Raw genomic sequence first — 13,771 nt, forward strand, 5'->3', positions numbered from 1 at the left:
GGAAAAAGAGGCAACCAAAACAGAACATCCCACCTTTTGCCAAATGTGCATCCTTAAAATGTGGAATTTGTCACAAGAAAAGGCCAACAGTTTATACAAATACTCAGAAAGAAGGATTAGACAGCTTTGTGGAAGAGCTGTATCTCTGACTGACTATTAACCACAATGGCTAAGAAACAGTATTCAACTCAGGGCTTTCCTGATCTGTTGATTAAAAGAGGCTGGGAGAATACACCAGAGAAAGATTTCACCCTTTTTCTTGCCTTCCCTTTTCAAGCATTTGCCTTTTGTAAGTGGATATTGGGCTATACCCAATACAGCAGTTCAGGTGATACTATGTATTTAATCCCAGCTTGATATTTCCTTCTCCTTTATACAGTACTCAGAAAAGTTCTGTAAGAACAAAGAATAGAATGCCTTTGAGAAAATAGGATTTAATGTGTACCCAGCTACTTGTTCCTTTGGTAGGAACGGTAGGAAGTATGTTGTATCTCCTACAGATATTTTCATTCTTAGAGAAGCTAAGTTATCTTTTGAGTGAAAAATACCTAATATTTAATGGCTTCAACAAATCCTTTTTGACAAACATAACTGTTTTTACTATTTAAATGTTTAATATCTATAGATTTCAGCTATAATGCGGTTCAGTCTTCGCTTTCAGTTTAGCTGAGTAAGATTCAAAGCCTACGTATTCCATTTGTGTATGGGTAAGTTTTTGACAGAAGACTTAAAAGCTGCCATTAAGTAAAAGTTTACATTATAAAGTAATGTTTGCACGTATTTTCCAGGAGATGTTGTGAGAGAGGATGTGTGTAAAAGCAGGAAATTTCAAGAATTGCTAAACGGTATTGAATTTTTTCCCATGCAAATAGAACTGCCTGGAAAGTTCTATTATTTGGCTAAAAGCTGGTTATGGCTGCTAGTTGCTGATGTACCTGCACTTACTGCTTTAGTCAGCATTTTTGAAACTGTGGCTATAAATAGGCATACTATGCCTACTTATTTTAATTCAGTTATGTAGGACAAGTGCTCAGTCACAAAATTAGCTTCTGATCTCCTTTTCCATAGACAAGGAAAATCCTTGCATTTTGTGGTAATTTCTTATTAAAGAATTTTATTTAGTTTTTGTGGTATTTGCCCAGTTTAAGAGCATCAAAATGTATTTGCTCTGTTACCCCACCAATTTTGGCACTGCTCTGGTGGGGCAAGCAGTTGTCAGGTTTTGTAGAGCTCTTGAAAGATTTCTGGAAGCCAGGTTTTCCAAACAGGTACATTTCTAGCACCATGGTTTGTCCAGCTGTGCCATGGTCATTCTCTGTTTTAGACTGCAACTGGATACCCTAAAGACCTAGTAGGAAAAAAAAATTATTAATCTTCCAAGCGGATGTCTACTGCTAGCAGAAAAATGTCCCAACTAAATATTTCCCACTGTTTGGCCTGGAAAAGGCAGCCTCTCCCTGTCTATTTTTTCCTACCATTTTAAAAACATCCTGAATCTGCCCCAGCCACCTGTGCCTATAGGCTCCTGCCAGGACAGCCAGGTTTCCCTGCAGGGTACCAGGTGGGCATCTAAGGAGAACAGAGCAAATGAGTTAAACCCTCTTTTGGCAGTCTCAGACCTATTGATCGTTGGAGACTGTGACACAATTGCTGTTAAACTATAGAGTGTCTTTCTTTACACCAGACATAGTCCTTTGAGATTTTTATTATACTTTATTATTTGTTTGTTTGTTGGGTTGGTTTTTACATGTAGATATTTTTCCTATTTGGCCCACTTTTTTGAGCAAAGATGAAGACTATTTGTCCTTATCCTAGGAACCTCCCTTTCCTGGACCTACCTTGTCTCCCTTTGTCATCCTGGTTTCTCTAAGTCTAGGTCACCTGCAGCCATCGTACCTTCCCAGCTCAGGGTGGGAACAACTCACCTTATGTAGCAGAAAGTAGGGAAGTTGGGGTGTTTATTTCACTTTAGCTCTCATTTATCTGGTTCACTTCAGGTATTTCTTGTTTGTTATTTTTTTTAAATTTAACATGAGTTTTCTTTTTAGGTTTATGTTCTCCCCGCTGGTAGTCTAGGGTATTTGGTAGACAGTCTTTTTGATACTTCTGAAGTAGAAACAGTAACCATAGGAGCTCGGCAGAGACAGGTATGTATTCTTTTACTTAGGTGATTTATTTTTCTGTTCTCCTGAATGATCTCTAGAAGTGCAAAGGGCTAAATAATTTGTCAGAGTGGGTAAGGGGTTCCATTTCAGTACCATCCTTTCCTTGTTTCTTTTTCTAGGCCTTAATCTATCCTTAGGCTAATTGACAAGACTAATTTGTTGCCATCCCTCTATGCCTTTGTGTAGACATAATCTGTGTAGGTATAATACAGTCGTGCAATGTTACTTCTGTGACCTCTGGATATCAGTATCTAGACTTCCCTTGCTATTCTAGCCAGCTAAGGAAGATGCTTATTGGAGTATCTCTTAGCTGGACTCCAGCGCTGCATCACACACGCATCAACAAAACAAAAAACTCCAACATCACATGAGCTCTTCAGCAGCTGCATCACTCGCCTTGTTATTCAGAGAGGTACTGTGAGAGCCTGCTGGTTTTGTGGCCTGAGACATACTTGCTGTTCCTATTTGCAGGACGTGAATGTTGTCCAGAATATCCATTCCAGAGTTTTAATTTACGTTTTCAGTTTGGGTGGCTTATTAAGCTTCTTCAGTTGAGATAAAAAGCTATATGTTTATTTAGCTTTCATGGTGTTCAGATTGAGTTACTAGGAAGTCTGGGAATTGTGTGGGAATGAGTGTGGCCTTTTAATCTCCCATTTCCAGTTATCTCTTCTTTGGTGATGAGTCAGACTGGCCTCTCCCACTGTTATGTTAGAAACTTAACTACCGTCATCAGTCTTATCTTGCTATTTTTAATTCCTTCTCCTGGGCCCAACTTGCAAACATTGCTTGAAAGAATTATTATTCCTCCCAAAAGAGTGTTTCTTTCCAGGGCAAGTAGTGAAACTTGATCTGTGCTGACTGAGCTAGCATCAGATTTGTATATTTGACTAGCAAAACTACAGATTTTCCCTTTTCTTTGAATCCCAAGCTATAATGCCATACTGTCATTTTTTTTACATTTCCAGCCGCAGTAGAGAGCTGATGCCAGAAATTGCATTCTGTTTCCAAAATAGTGTTTCATTTGCCTTTCAAGTAACCACGAGGCTTGAAGTTTGCTGCTGCTGGTGCCTTTTAAATAGTAACACCAGACAACAATTTGTGTTCTGTGACAACAGAGTCTGTATTCTATCAATTTTAAATGGTTGGCAAATTAATCTCGTACTACCATAAACATGTGGTTGAACATAATTCAATATTGCAGTGTGGCTGTCTTATCATATCAGTATTTATTAAACCAGTGTTATGCAGACTTTAAAGAAACTGGTCCAAAAAATAGGATTAGTAAAGTATTATTACCACTGAATCAATTTCCAAGTATTTCTTGTAAAGCTTTTTCCCAAAATATGTTTAACCGTAATGTAAATCCATGTTCAGGTTAACCTCTGGTAGTGGTCTTGCACATGATGGTAAAGTGACACCAGTGCACAAACTGTTGTAATTCACATATTTTGCTTCCCCAGTGGTAGGTCCTTATGTACTTTAGGACCTATATTCTATAATGCACAGACACCAAATGAATTTCCAGACACAGTAATCTGTGTGAAAGAACAGATACAGTAAAGTGACTCAGAGATCAATGTGGTAATCATTATATTCAATGGGAACAATCGAGAGAAAAGTTGTAGATCACTGTTTTAATTAATATTTCCTAACTGAAACAGTATTAAATTTGTCTCTTCTTTGTCTGTCTAGGGTTATCTGGCATTACATCATTTTAGGGAGTCATAGCATCTGATGGTATCAGCTCTTGCCAGCTGAGCTGGCCAAAGGAGTAAAAGTCCTGTGAGTACAGAACAGGTACACGGAATAATTGTGGGGTTTTAAGAGATCCAGTGATTATAGCAGTAACTTCAGTTAGCAGGCTATTATTGCCTGCCTTGCTACAAACTTTTGGTGTGTCCTGCATAATGAGGGTGGCTCAGTTCCTCTCAGTAAAATGAGGCTAATAACATTTCCTAATTTTACTCAGTGTAGAAAAAAGACATGTAGTGGGTACTGTGACCACTTAAGATGTGTGAGTATGAGGACAATGTAGACACTAAGGGCTAAATGCTTTTTTCCTAGGAACAAGCTGTTTCCTTGGGAAGCCAAAGACAGATGACAACATGAGTTCTCCATCATTAATTTTGTAAACAATCCTTTCACTAGTAAGTACTGTTAATGAATGAATTTTAGCATTCACACAAACAATTCACAGCATCTATCAAGAATATAGTATTAGTGATGAAGAAGCCCTCGTATTACAAAGCTTGTTATAAATTTTGGTTAGCTACATCCAGCAATCAATAGTGTATAGTAAACACCCTTGTGCAGTTAGGCCATAGTAAAATAAGATGTATTTTCGATGACTACAATACTTAGATTTTTCTTTAACGTTGATCAAGATTGACACCTTCTGTAAAATTAACCAAATACCAGGCTTTATAACCCTAGAATACCAGAAATAAAATCATAGCCTCCCTTATAAAGCAGAGGTCAGAGCATAATAAGAAAGTGTTTTTATTTTTTATTTTCAGTTCTTTTTTCTCTTTTAGCAATTCAAGTGAGTTTGTGTTGTGTGCATGGAACTTATGCATAGAAGAGAAGTAGATCAGTTTGCACAGCACTTTTTTGTCCTTCTATAGTTTGTTAAGGCATGAAAACTCTGCCAAATTCTTCTCACTAACAGTTTTCTCACAGCTTCTCAACAGGGAAATGTAGGCACTGAGGCCTGCATGAAGGGATAGCGGGGGGTCTAAGCTCACTGATGGGTTTATATGCTCTACTAAAATACCACAAGCTAGGAAATGTCAAGCTTTTTGGATGGATCTCTCTCTTCCTATCCAATCCACCTTTTCTCCACTTCAGATTTCTATTGAAAGGACTCAATAAGGAACAAATAATTTGTGTTAACAGAGGTAAATCTAGACTAGAATTTTGGAACTCAGTGTCATGGAGTCGATCATGTGATATTTAGCCTTTGCTAGCAGTCATTGTTTTAGATAAATTAGCATGTGATACCCTGTTATTACTCAGTTTTCCATAGTTTCAGACTGTCAGTGTTCTTATACAAATTGAATGCATTCATCCTCTGGATATTCCTGATATGTTCTAACAGTTGTTGAAAGAGAGGTTTTTAGTCTTAATCTTTTCTCACTTGGCATCCTCACAGCAAGCTGACTCAAAACAAGCCAGAGCTGTACTTTTTTCTTTCAATTGCATCCATAAAGAGAACTTTTATCTTGTTTGGGAGCTTAGTGCATAGTTCTGGCACCAGTGAGCACAAGAGTAGCACAGTCTATCTTCTGCTGTGTAATTACAATTATTACTTTAAAAGTATTGTACGAACTTGGAGTTTCAGAAACATACTTTTAGCGAGCACACAACATTCAGCTTCCACAAAAGGGTTAACTTTCTTGCCATTACATCAATTAATTTGATTTGCCTTGGTTCAGTTCCTACCCTAAATGCAATTTTTCTCAAACCCTTCAAAACCTGAATGAGCTGATATCTTCGATTTTAAATCTTTATTTCAAGTAAAGCTGTTTTTTCAAGAAATGTTGTTTCCCAGCCTCAAAGAAATAGGTGACATCAGATGCAGGATGATGTCCTCAAGAGAGGAACTTAGTGGCTCTCTCGAGTATTACATGCCCTCAGTGTAGGACCAGTTCAGTGCTGTCTGATGGCAACTCTTCAGCAACTGGGACACTCCTACCCCAGGTCTGGAAAGATGCCCCATTTACAATATGTATCTGGAAGAATGAACGTGGAGAGTTTAGTTTAGCATTTAACTACATGCTATATGTACGTATAATATATGTATAACTATAACAATGTAGTTAGCAAACAGCTTTCTTTAAACTGACAGGGCTGTTAAAAACTTCCAGCTCTTTTTGGAGGATCCTCTGAACCTAGCTAGAATATCCAAAGGAACTGGAATAATGAAAACTTCTCCTTTGCAATATTTGTATAGATATGTAGTACATGCACATATACATGAATCTGAGTGCTTTACCAAAATAGGTAAGTCTTCTTGCCGTTTCATGCAGAGAGAAATTTTGCAGTTACTTCTGAAGGAGAAACCAGCAAAATGGGCAGAGTTGGAACCCAGTGCTGTTGCAATGTATCTGAGCTCCAAATATTCTTACTGCTTTTGAAATGCTTTGTGCCTCTTGCTACTATATATGCAAATGTATATATTTGCCCTACGTGTCTTCTTAAAGTCCTGTAGGTAAACCAGTATTTGCCCAGGCTTCTTTGCTCTCTTTAATCCTGCCTGATAGTGCTTTTACTGTGTACTTTACAGGCCCTCCCTCCCTCCAGGATTTCATTCAGCTTTTCACAGGCCCTTACCTTTTGCTCACCTTCCCTATCAGAAACATGTGATGGGTTTTCTTTCTCAGAAGAATTTTTTAATGCACTCATTGTGTCTCCCGATCCTGGAAACTGCTTGTTCCTTATTAGCAGATGCCCGAAGCCACTGACATTGGGATCCTGGGCTCATAATGAAATGAGATTGTTGCTGTGCAGAGCGGGAGGGAGGGAGAAGTGGAAAATTCCTCTCAGTGCCTCCCTTGGAAAGGCAGCCCTCTCATAATGAATCACTGAGAGAAGTCTTCATGATGATGGATAAGGACCAGTGGGGGTGGCAGGAGAGAATTGAAGGCAACAGGGAGTTATTCTCTAATTACTCTTTCCTGACAAGGTAGAATGACTGACAGCTAGGGCTGTGCTTCAAACTACTGCCTCTTGCCCGCTGCTCGTTACAGGAGCACCAATGTCCTTCATGGACTGGGGCTGCTCTTGCGTTATCACATCCTGAGACAGTGGCATGAACTGTCACCCCCCATTGTGGCAAAGACAAGGTGGCTGCCTTTTTTTTCCTTTTTTTTTTTTTTTTTTTTTTTTTTGTGAAGTAGTGGGGGAAAAAACAGGCAGTGAAAAAAGTCAAGCAGTCCTACTACATGTGCTGCACATAGAGGTTGTGCAATAAACAGTCACAGTAGCAAGTAATCTAAACATATGGGTATTAGGAATTTATTATACTGAACTTGAAGATACCCTGTTTCTGGTGGTCATCTAGTGAATGCCAAGAAAAAAAAAAAAAAAGGAACCTCAGCCTTCTTTCACTTTCCACTTTATTCAAGCTTCTTCTCATTTTGTCTCATCTCTTCTCTGTGATACCCCTCCATGTGAATCCAGATCTGGATGAATCCTCTTAAGCTTGCAGTAGGACAGACCTTGTGTGTTCAGCAAACTTGCTGAGAATTTGAAGTACTTAAGGCTGAATAAATACCATGCTCTGGCTGTGACAGACTGGTCACCATGATGCCATGTTACAAAATGGAATATTAGTGTTTTGGCAAATGGAAATTTTGCCAGTTACAGAGCCCTAAAAGTTTTTTGCCTTTGGGTCTTGTGCAGATACAAACAGGTATGCAAACTGAGTACCCCTCATTTTTATACCTTACCTGCATATATGTGTGTGTGTCCAAGAAGGGAGAGAGCTTGCTGAAGTGCAGGAGGAGAAGTAATTGTCCAGGAAAACTCACCACATCTCCTCTGTCAGTCTTGGAAAGCCAGGACCACCATTTCTCCCAGGGATGGAGAATTCTTCCCAAAAGCAGCATTGGGTACCTCTGGTCCCTTGAGGAAGCAGGGAGGGCAGGCCTGGCTCTCCTGGAGCCTTCTCGAAGCCAGCTTTCCATTGCAGCTCCAACCCTCCTCTAGTTTCCATGATCAGTGGCCCCCAACCAGGCTTTTCATCCTCCAGGATGACAGGATTAATTTTGCCAAGGGCACTGAGAAATCTTTAGCTGGTACGTGAAGTGCAGCGCATGTATCTATCTCTTTCCCTATGAATAATATTATACACATGCACATAGTCAAGGGGAAGTCCCTAAAAATGAGGTGAGGTCAGTCTAAGAAAATGGGAAGAGTCATTAGCCCTTTAGATTGCAGCCCTTTAACTGTCTGTTTGTTTTAAGTGTTTATAAGGACCTGACAACTGAACCCAGAATAAATGCAGGAACTGGAGCTTAAATCCGTTGTTAAATGTGCTGTAAAAGGTAAGAGTTTCAGAACTTTTCAGAACTATTGTTAACTGCAGTCAAGAGCTTAGAAAGATCGCTGGAGAACCATGATGAGGAGATGATAGACTGCTAAGCAGCTGTTATCTACGAATAATGCTGTTAGCGTGTGCCCTCCCTGACCCTTCGCCACTAGCACATGAGACCCTAATTTCTTTCTGTGACCTTCAGCTACTATTGAGTAAAAATCACTTAATAGTTCTGAGTTACAAATTACAAAAGAACATGACCAGCAACTTTTCTCAGATTTTGGCTTGGTGTTTTCAGGATTTTGTTTTTTAGCACAGGCAAACATGTATTGTGAGAACAAAATTACGCTGGAGAAGCCCCTAAGCAGCATATCGTACACAGTTTTCAAGAGCGGTTGGTCATCCGTAGCAAGCAACTTAGATCAAAGTGCAGCAGTGGATGGCTCACCAGTTTGAATAGGAAGCTGGGCAGGAGAGACTGGGAGTTTTGACTCAGTGTGAGGAAGTTCAAGGTGTGTTTTATTCTCTGTGTAAATTCACGTCTAAAACTTGAGTCAAGCGGACTGTCCCAGGGATAAGAAAGTAATGATTCCAGGCTCTTATGCTGAGCTAGGCTTAAGCCTATATTTGCTTGAGGTGCATGGAGGACTTCACCTTATTGTAAATTTTTGCATAGCTGGCTGTCGTTACTGATGTAGGGAGCAGGTGAAAAGGAATGAATGCTTGCCCCAGCCTGTTGGTGGGCATAATTGCATATTTACTCCATTGCTCCACTACATTAAGGGTTAGGGTAATCTGCCCTGTACACCTGTTCACTTGCTGTAATGTTGTGTTGTCCTGTTGCAAAGCCTCACCTGTTCATGATGTATAACATCTTGATAGATTATTACAGCGTTGGCTTCTTGCAATTTTGTGCAGAAACATATTAGACATGTCTGCGCTCCTAGGTATGAACCAGGTTAAGTAAAGGTTATTTCGTGGAACAGAAACCGCTTCTTGTAACACATAGCCAATTTTCAGAAGTCTTCCGTTACTTACACAAAGGACTTGCAAAAATCTGAACCCTTTGCTAAATTTCTAAATGGGACCCAAGTTCCTGAAAATCTGACCTCCACACTCGCTGCTAAACACTTAAAAATTTGGACTTGAGCTTGGAAAATTTGTCCTCGTAAGGGTCAGGATTTACATACAGTCTGTAAATGGTTTCAGTGGGAAATGCTGGCAGAGCCATGCCTCTAGTGTTAATTGTTAACCTGTTTGGCAGACCACCCATTCTGCCTGTGCAATAGAACAAGCCTAAATATGGCATTCACTGCCGCAGTTTCTCTTTACTGATTTCATTTAGTTGATTAAAAAAAAAAAAATTGTCTCCTGCATCTGTTTTACTCATGAAATCTTAGACTGACTAGAAGATCCTCTTAAAGTCTCTGCTGACCCTGTTTCAGATTTCATTTTCAAGGGAGTGCTTTCTAATAAGAAACCTTAAGAAGTTTAAGTATTAGCAGGCACGAGGGTTGTTTTCCTGCACTGGTTTTACTGACTCAGAAACATACTTACGCAGATGGTCAGAGGCACCATCAGATTGAAGACATCATAACTCCTAGCTTTAAGTTAGGCATAGACTTAAATACCTTAAATACTTTATTCTGATCTGGCTAGAAACAATTAGCAGGGATGATCAAAACATCAAGCTTTGCCTGAATCCACTCAAAGACCTGAGGGTTCTCTGCTGTGTTTGTGTTTTGTTTTATTAAACAAAAATTAAAAATACCTCCTATAGCCAGAGCGCCTTAATCAGGCTAAGGAATAGCAGTTAGAAGAATAAGAATAATGACGGTACTTTGAGCGAAAGAGGAGGGGCAAGAAACAATCAAAAACAAAATGGAGGAAGGCCACCCACCAAAGACATGTTGAAGGGATGTAAACAGCCTTGAGAGTATGCGCACAGGTCCTGGAGCTTCTCACGTTCAATAACACATCCCACTCGCACGCAGTTACTGTCAGAGAGAGGAGGAGCCTTTCTTTGCTGTAGTTGTTGAGTTGCAGCCTACAGTTAGGTAATGTTTTCAGGGGCCTGCTCTATGGGAGGTACTGCTTGTGCAAAGGCTGCCTTTACTCTTGGATTTAGCAGTGGCGTAGCCTCCAAGGAGAAAAATTATCTCATTAACTCTTGGCGAGGAGACGGTGTGCAGCCGGAACGCTCCACATGTGCACAGCGTGGTCTTCGTCACACAATACAGTTTGTAATTGCTGATTACTTTTTGGCTGATGTTGAAAGCCTGCCTGTCAATCCCCACCTAGAGTGCAAAACAGTAAGTAATAACCCTCCCCCACCTCCAGTTTAGTCCAGCGCGAGCTTCGCAGAAGAAGCAGGAAAGTCTTGCTGCAAGAGGTGCTCATAACCTTTGGTCATATACAGCTCTCCAAAACTATAAATTAAATTCCTGAAGAATCATACTATAGGTAGGTTTTGTGTACGAGTGCACATGTACTTAATGCATTTCAGAAGTGTTTTTTCCCCTCCCTCTTTCTTTTATATTTTTTTTTACCACCTATTTGAGTGGCTGGGGTTTTTTGGGGTTTTTTGGGGGTTTTTTGTTGGTTTTTTTTTTAATGATAACCCTGGAGCTTGGGAAACCGTGGGATCTCTCATACATAGGTACATCCAATGTAGCATTGTTCTTGCTTGCTGTCAAGCAGTAACAATTATCCCAGCACATTTTGGAATACTTAGAAGAAAAACCTATTTGAACCAAAAGCCATTTTTTATTGTAGCTTTTAAAAGTGAAGTATTAAGGAAGTTGAAATTATGTTGTTTTCATCAAGATGATTAAAAGTTTGGAAAGCTCATGTCAGTGAAAACAAATGAGCATGCAGAAAATAGAGATATCGAGTATAATAGATGTTCTACCCAGATTTGTCAATTGGTCAGTCAGATCTTGAGACTTGGGAAAGAATTATCATTCACCAAGTGCTCAGCCTCTAATCCTGGTTCCTTCTCAGGCCTGTCCTGCACACTCCCAGTTTTCTCCTCATATGTGAACACAGGCTCTCTTTTCATGCCTGCTTCCCAGGTACACATGTGCTCCTGAAAGCAGGGATGGTGCTTCTAGAAAGTCTGCATAGTACATTGTGTTATCTGGTATTCCAAGTGGATAACTAATTTTTTTTTTTTAAATGGATATTTACAGACATAATGACATAGCAATTAACTATAAATGGCAAATTCTCTGAAATCAAAGGACAATTTGAAACTCTCACGCAGGAGAAGGAGAGAGGGAGAATCTGAACTTCATATTTCCTGCGTTTCTTCAGGATTGTTCCTTCAATGCTGGAACTCCATTTCCTGGAGGAACTGAAGAGTGCGAACCTGCTGATCTCTGATATGCTGGTGTCCTTGCTGAACCAGGTAACGGTGTGCGAGACTATCTATACATGTCCTAACGCAGCTGCCCCTGTGTTAGAGCAGCATGGTTGTGGATGACACGCTGTTGCCCTTCTCTAACAGCAATGAGCCTTACACACACAGTCCTGGCAAAAGACGCTTTCACCTGTACAAATGGCAGCTAGTAAAAGTAAATACTGACCAAATTGACAGCAATTCCTATGCTTTTTTGGAGCACAAATTGCTACAGGGAATAGTTATTTCATTATGCCACTGTACCCATAAGATAGACCAGACTTATTTTGTGGGAAGATGGTATAGGGTTGTCCAGAACTTGTTACTGACTAGTCAGGAGGCAAGAACAAAGAAGCATTTCAGCACAAACCAAAGTTCATTTCTGTTTATCCAGAAAACCCCATCTTTCTGGAGGTGTCTGTCCAGTCCACAGCTCATTCTGATTACCTGCTGGGGAAACACTGCTTGTGACGCTGTGCAAGCCTGTGACTATGTCTTGTGTGCGTGTGCCCAGTTTTGACTGCAGGGTAGAGATGACCTAAAAATGCACAAATGTGTGGTACTCAAGGCCTGAGATGTCTTTTTCATTTCAATTTTAAATATTTCCTTCTGAATTGTCCTCCCTCTCTGGTGCAGTTATTCTCAACACAGCAGCAGAACTGGGAGGGCTAGTGAGGGCTGGTGATGCTGCATGAAATGAATCCCCAAGTTGCTGTCGCAGTGGAGTACTTCTTCCCTCCTCCAAGGCAAATTAACAAAGCTGGTGTGCAAGCGGGCATCTCTGCAACACACTGTGCTGCACATCTCCAAGTGCACGAGGGAAAATCCTGCGCAGTCTTAAGAAAAGTGGACTACAGCCTTGATTTTAATAGGTAAGAACAGGACTTTAGGGAACAGTTTTCCAAATGGGGCAAGTCTGGGAAACTAGACAGCCTAGTCACTAGGGTTGTGGTTCAGTTGGCTCGTACTGATGATTCCTCGGTTGCTGACACATGTGAAACACCAGGGCTGTGAATGGGGAGAGCCTCGGTGGTGCTGACAGATTGGCTCTACAGAGTGTCTTGTGGCAGGATTTGTTTCTGCTGAAGGCTGGAATTCGTGTGCATGCTGTATATGGCAGCATTTCTGTTTTGATTAGAATGAGTGCGTGGGAAGCTCTTTGTACTTGGAGGCTGCGTTATTAAAGTATGATGATTTATAATGATAGATGCGGGGATCATCTGAACTGTAAAGGTTTTCTCTGGGGAAATCTGAGATAGCAAGGTAAATTAATGCTTTCTGTGCAGATTAATTATACAAAATTATGCTTAATTAAATGGAATATTTTACTGTAGCTTAATCCAAAAGATCCAGAGTCTTCAGGCTCCCAGTGGGCCTCTTGAGGTATCAGTAGGGCTGGAGAATATTGGAGTGCAGGTGGGAGTTACAGTCGGGTGTTACTGGAAGAGTTTGAACTCCAGACCCACTCAGAGGGGAAAGAAGGGTTATGGGAAACCTGGGAGACTTGCAAAGTCAAATAAAATGTTTGTGTAGGCATTCAGAATGTACTGTCAGCATGGAAGGTTTTTTACCATTAAAAAAAAAAAAGTAGAAATTGTGCTCTTTCTTCAGTATTCAGACTATTTGCAGGTAACAGGTCCCCATAGTCTATCTGTTAACCTCAGAAAATGTATGGGAGCAACTTAATACGCACAGAGAACGAAGGGATTAATGTCAAGTGTTGCTGAACAAATTTGTTATCCAGAAACTCTCAACTGAGTGCAAGTCTGGAATGCATCCGTTCTCCCAGTATTGCGCTAGTGTAATTATTTGTTTAAGAGTTATTCACGTGTTTACTGCCTTTGCTGAAGCTGGTGTTTGCTTTGCAGAGACCCACAGGTAGGTCTGGCCTCTTTGTGAAATCTCAGGCACAGTCATGCGTGGATGAGGTGCGCTTTTCATTCAGTGAGCCAACAGCTCAGATTCTGGGAAGACGTTCAAAACACGACATGCAGAACATTTCATGCAGAAGAACAGATTATCAGATATACACTTACGTCTTGTGGACAGTCATTTAACGTGACAAGTGTACCATAACACACTCATGACACATGGATATCCTGAGAAATAAGCAATTTATTTGATATAATATAGCAGATTCTCTCTTCCAATTTCTTTGCCCCCCTT

At 40.3% G+C, this 13,771-nt stretch overlaps 1 protein-coding gene across 14 annotated transcripts in view; it reads left to right on the forward strand.

Annotated features, from left to right (window-relative positions):
• Positions 1 to 13,771, forward strand: part of TBCK (TBC1 domain containing kinase) — a 158,008-nt gene that overhangs the window by 119,700 nt on the left and 24,537 nt on the right. For 13 of the 14 annotated variants that reach the window (XM_082316533.1, XM_082316531.1, XM_082316526.1 and 10 more), the window contains 3 exons: positions 8,135 to 8,215; positions 11,471 to 11,614; positions 12,242 to 12,477. The gene's annotated coding sequence lies outside the window, so the exon portion shown is untranslated. The remainder of the gene's footprint in view (positions 1 to 8,134; positions 8,216 to 11,470; positions 11,615 to 12,241; positions 12,478 to 13,771) is intronic. The other variant, XM_082316527.1, reaches the window with a different exon arrangement.

Source organism: Platalea leucorodia, assembly GCF_965183815.1.
Source record: "Platalea leucorodia genome assembly, chromosome: 6".
NCBI classification, from domain to species: domain Eukaryota; kingdom Metazoa; phylum Chordata; class Aves; order Pelecaniformes; family Threskiornithidae; genus Platalea; species Platalea leucorodia.